The sequence below is a fragment of the Ipomoea nil genome, unplaced genomic scaffold (genome assembly GCF_001879475.1).
Source record: "Ipomoea nil cultivar Tokyo-kokei standard unplaced genomic scaffold, Asagao_1.1 scaffold2280, whole genome shotgun sequence".
In the NCBI taxonomy this organism is placed as follows: domain Eukaryota; kingdom Viridiplantae; phylum Streptophyta; class Magnoliopsida; order Solanales; family Convolvulaceae; genus Ipomoea; species Ipomoea nil.
In genome coordinates, this window is record NW_017618708.1 from 1,025,867 (window position 1) to 1,031,683 (window position 5,817).

Consider the following 5,817-nt stretch of genomic DNA (forward strand, 5'->3'; position numbering starts at 1 on the left):
AACGAAATCTATATTCTTTGATCTTCCATATTAGAAGATACTAGATGTCGGAGTAAGTAAGGAGCTCAACTCTTTAGATTGCTACTACTTTTAGGACTTATTCCACTTCAAGTTCCCTTCGGACAGACCGGTCAGCTGAGACATAGTATTGATGTGATGCATGTGGAGAAAAATGTATGTGATAGTCTTGTTGGAACTCTTTTAGACATAAAAGGTAAGACTAAAGATGGACTCAATGCTAGATTGAATTTGGTTGAAATGTGTATATGATATGCAAAGATATATATATATATATATATATATATATATATATATATATATATATATATATATATATATATATATATATATATATATATATATATATCTCCATATGTTCTCAAGTAAGTATTAATTACGTTTTAAATAAAGTACGTATATATAATATACTTCTATTATATATTATATTCACTTAAAACTAATAAATTACTTATTTGTAGTGAGCATTGGATGCTGATGACGATTTGTCCTTGAGCAAACAAAATTTATTGCTTTGATTCAATTGGACGGCCGCGTGAAGACATTAAACAAATAATGGAAACGTATGTAAATTTATATAAATAATTAATAGTTATTATTAATATAGTGATAGTGATGTCAAGTATTTACATATATTTATGTCTTATATTAATAGGTGTGTCACCGCAACAAGCATGTTGAATAGAAAGAAACAAAATCATCCACCGAAATAGATTAATTACATGTTCGGTAAGTACTTCATTCACTTTGTAAAACATGCAAGCTTATTGTTTTTTATTTTTTTTAAATTGTATTGTAATTCAAATATAATGTGCTAGACAAAAAGGAACTACCGAATGTGGCTATTATGTGATGAAATTCATATTGGAAATTGTTTCCAACAACCTACACATAGGAATGGATAAGGCAAGTAATTTAAAATATCTTTCACATTCAAATTTTTAAAAATACTTGCTTATTTATTATTTTTATTTCTTTTGAACTTTTTAGACTTTGGAAAGATAAGGAAGATTGCCCTACAAACAACAAGAGTTAATGAAATTAGAGAAAAATGGTCTAAGTTCCTTATTGATGAATGGGTTAATAAAATGCTTCTTAGTTGGTGATTTACGTTTAAAATTAGTTTATGTTTATTAGCTTGATGTTTAGTAGTTTTGATGAATTGTTTTATTTATTAGTTTCAAATTAGTTTATGTTTTTTATTAGCTTGAATTAGTTTAATGAATTGTGTTATTTATATTACTTTCAAGTTAGTTGACGTTTATTAGTTTAATGACTTGTGTTATTTATATTAGTTTCAAATTAGTTGATGCCTATTAGTTAATGTTGAATGTTAAATTGCTGCACGGGTTCTGAAAATTGATGTGAACTAAAACTGTAAACTATACAGGTTTTGGTATAAATCATAAAATAATTTTATTAATAAAAAAATTATATATACGACTTTGGGTTTTAGTAAAAAACTGACGTTGTAATAATTAGAAATAATAATAATTAATGTACGACGTCGGGTTTTTACGAAAAACCCGACGTCGTATTATTTTTAAAAACAAATATGCGACTTACGACGTCGGTTTATACAAATAACCAACGTCGTAAGTGACATTATTTTTTTAAAATTAATATAACGTTAGCTTTAACTAAAAGACCGACGTCGTACATTAATTATTTTTAAAAAAAATTACTACGACTTCGGCTTTATACAAATAATCGATGTCGTACGTCAATTTTTTAAATTAAAAAAAAATATGTGACGTTAGTTTTTTAACCGACATCATATCTATTATGTACTACATCTGGAAGAACGACGTCGAATGAAAACCGATGTTAAATGGGGTCAAAAAAAACTGACGTTAGAAGCCTTATCTGTAGTAGTGTAATGAGAACAACAATTTTTTTAGGTGATGTACTATCCATTTTTCAAAATTTCTTTTGAAAAGTCAAAGTGTGTTTGTTTGAAAAATGTGGATCAACTTAGCCCTCAATAGAGTTTGAGTTAATTTAAGCAATCTACTCTAAAACCACTTGATGGTCCCGGTTGAAGTATAAGCCTAGATGGGTGGAAGGTGAATACACTTATAGGAAAATTAAAAACAAGTTCACAATTTAGTAAAAAATCTTTTTTTTTTTTTGGTTGACTATGAAAATTAATTTCTCAGAGTTAATATCATATAGGGTCTTCCAAGTATAGGGATTTTGTCACGTTTAGTCCTAAATGTTCAAATTGACCACCCATGGTCCTTTGACTTTCAAATTGTTACCATACGTGATCCAAGTTAACCACTCATGGTCATAGTCCTTCAACTGTCAAATTTTAACCACCCATGATAATCCTTCCAGGAGGACCGCTGTTGGTTAATTTTAAAAGTTGAAAGACACGGATGATAACAATTCGAAAGTCAAAGGACTACGAGTGGACAATTTAAAAATTTAAGACTAAACATGGAAAACTCACTATACTTGAAGGACCACATATGGCATTAACTCTAATTTCTCAACAAGACACTTTAAGGCTATGTTGAAATGTTAACTAGATAGTCAAAATACTTTTAAGAGATTTGTAGCGGAATAGTATTTTAGCACACATGGATAAATAAATTTATAAACACCTTTTTCAAAACGAATAAAACTAAGAATAAAAGTAAAATGAATAAAGTAAACTGAGAGAGAGATTTATATTACAATGGCTCCAGTATGATATAATTCTACTCCGGCCAATTTTCTAATTTGTTCACTATGACGGAAATGTTAGTTCAGAATAAGTTGATAACAATAATTTATATATAAAATTAGAGTTAATTCAATTTTTGGTCCTAGATTTATAGGTGACAATCTACTTTTATTTCTTTTTTTATCTGAACATCCATATAATAATAATAATAATAACAATAACAATAACAATAACAATGATGATGACGATGACGATGACGATGACGATGATGATGACGATGACGATGACGATGACGATGACGATGATGATGATGATGATTGTTTTAGAAAAATAAAAAAATAAAAATATATAAATTAAGCCAATAATATTAACCTACTTGGGTGATTTATTGACAAAAAGAGTATTCCAATCACACAACAAATTGAAGTGAGAAACTATCTGCAATGTCCTTGTTTGGCAATCGGCAGTTAGCTCTTCAATATTAGTGTATATTTAATATTTTATGTCCTAATTTTTATTTGCTCTCTCTTATGTCCCGTATTTGGTTTCAACCATACCTATACAATTATTTTATTGACAATTATAATCAATCTTGATTATATTATCTTGCATTTGTAAACTTAGAATTGCCTATTTAAATACGCAAATTTAACATTCAATTATCTATGCATGAACAATTCCAATATAATCTTGGATTGATATACTCTAAAGTACTTATCTAAAAAAAAAATATTGGACATTATCTTAATCGCGCAATGCGTGTAAAAAACTAGTTATATAAATAAAACGGGATTTAATCTTTAAAATAATCCCCAAAGAAATTGGTACGAAACCAAAGGGTACGAACAATGGTACAAAACCAAATTAAAGGGTTCGGATTTATTTATACAAAATAAATCAATAACGAAAAGATGGGTTATTTCAATTCTAAGAATATAAATCTAACGGAAGAAAGCAAGAGAGCAAAGAAAGATCCAAGTCGTATGTAATACAAATTTTCTTTAAAAACGATTCGCTATCTCCTAAGGGTGCTAGAAGCGTTGTAGAGTTAGTCTCTCATGATAAAATGGATCATAGTAACATAGTTGAGCACTCGAGCTATACTACTCTTGGTGAACTAGAACACAAGTAGAGAACTTCAATATATTCGTAAGTGTTGATAGAATTTTTGTCCGAAAAGGTTTTAGAGAGAGAGAGAGAGGGAGAGAAAATTAAAAAATAAAAATAAAAATTTGAAGTTCTCAAAACCAGCCGGAAACCATATTGCCAATACCAAGTATTATAAGAAATGATGAAATAACTAGCATTAACCCATGAGATTAACCTCTTAAAAAATTTAAATTTGTAACCTTCATAACTGACAACTTAATCTAGAATTTAATAAAACAGTTACAAATGTTAATTCTTAAAAATAATTTGAAATTAATTTAAAATTAATTCTTGCATATCAAAATTATCGCTTTCAGGACAGTACTCCAAAAAGTACATTCGAAAAGTACTTATGAAATGTACAGTAGAAAGGTTACACCCAAAAAAGTGAAAACGACTTTTCGGACTGCACCGAGAAGTAAAACTTTACTTCTTGGTCAAACTTGAGTTGACCGAAAGTAAAAAGTACTTCTAAGTCAAAGCTACGTTGAGGTCCAACATTCCATTTGAAAGGTGGAATCAGCCTGTTACGTTGTCATATGTTCTTTCAACATCCTTCACTCTTATTTATACTTGGGATTCAAATTTATCATTTGCAGAGAGATAAATTTGAAAATGCCACTTGCAATATTTTAATCCACCTTAATCTGACACGTGTGCACTTTTGACGAACTATTGGTTACAACTTATTCTTTAGATTTTAGTTTTTTACTCTTTTTATGCAACTTGCTTGTTATTGAAAAGATTCATCTTGTTTAATTTACCAACGTTTAAAATTAGTAGTGAGATACATCGTATACTACTTGTCTTGTTTTGAGAAAGTCCTAGCTATCTCTTGGTATGATTGTCTTATTGCTTGCATACCTTACTGCTAGCTTAGTCTACTATTGTCTTACTTTGACCTTCTTTGCTTGCAGTCATAGGACTTACATCATCCTTGACTGTTAATATCCCGGTCTTACTACCTTGTTGCTTTCCTCATGTAAGTTTGAAATGTATTTTCCTCATTATATTTTCTTAAGCCTTATTGTAAGGTTGTCATAATGCTTGCAATGATATAGTTTTATTGTAAGGATGTCTTATTGCCCATTTGCCCTTCTTAAACTTGTCTTAAAATCAACATTTGTGGAAGTTTTTTTTTTCTTCTCCTTTAATGTCTTTGATTTCTTTTTTGTTTGCACGATTTAAGAATACTTTTACAACTAAAATTTTAAAATTCAAAAATGCTAACCTAACTACAATCGGCATTATCAAAATCTAATTTACAATTTATTCCTAACGATCATAATATGGCACACCTAATTAGGTTTGTGATCTGTAAATTCCTTATTAGGCTAATTTCGTGGACTTCAGATTAAAAATAAAAAAGTGGTACAAAATCGGGCGTTTGGTCTAGTGGTATGATTCTCGCTTTGGGTGCGAGAGGTCCCGAGTTCGATTCTCGGAACGCCCCAATCATTTTACCGCTGTTCAATCGAGTGAATCAACGGATGGTTGGTACTTGTACAGTTGTACTGTCCAGTACACCACTTCGTTTATATACGGAGGAATTTCTATAATACATTTTAAATTAATGTCTTTGCGATTGTGCACTAATTATTCCACCTTTTTTTTTTCTTTTTCTTTTATAGAATATTTATCTAATTTTTATTAATGTAAGTGAACTATGAATCAAAAGTTTTTGAGTGTTTAGTTAAAAATCTCACAACTTTGTTAAACTTCCTTAAGTTGTTAAGCTAAAAAAAAATAAATAAAAAACGTAATATTTTATAGAGTGAATTCCATTTTTGGTCTTACTGTTATAGGGGTGCTTCCAATTTTAGTCCACCTTAATTTTTTTTGTCACTTTATAACCACTATTATTGAATGTGTTCCACTTTTAGTCCCACCATTAGTATTTCCATCAAAAGACCGTGTAATCTAGGGGTATTTTGACCTTTCTTCTCATCCAAGACTATGTTTGACTAAAGAAATAACAT

At 29.3% G+C, this 5,817-nt stretch overlaps 1 non-coding gene across 1 annotated transcript; it reads left to right on the forward strand.

Annotated features, from left to right (window-relative positions):
• The first annotated feature begins 5,219 nt into the window (after window positions 1-5,219).
• On the forward strand, window positions 5,220-5,291 carry TRNAP-UGG. Its single transcript has one exon. It is a non-coding gene; the product is annotated as a tRNA-Pro (tRNA).
• Window positions 5,292-5,817: the final 526 nt, after the last annotated feature.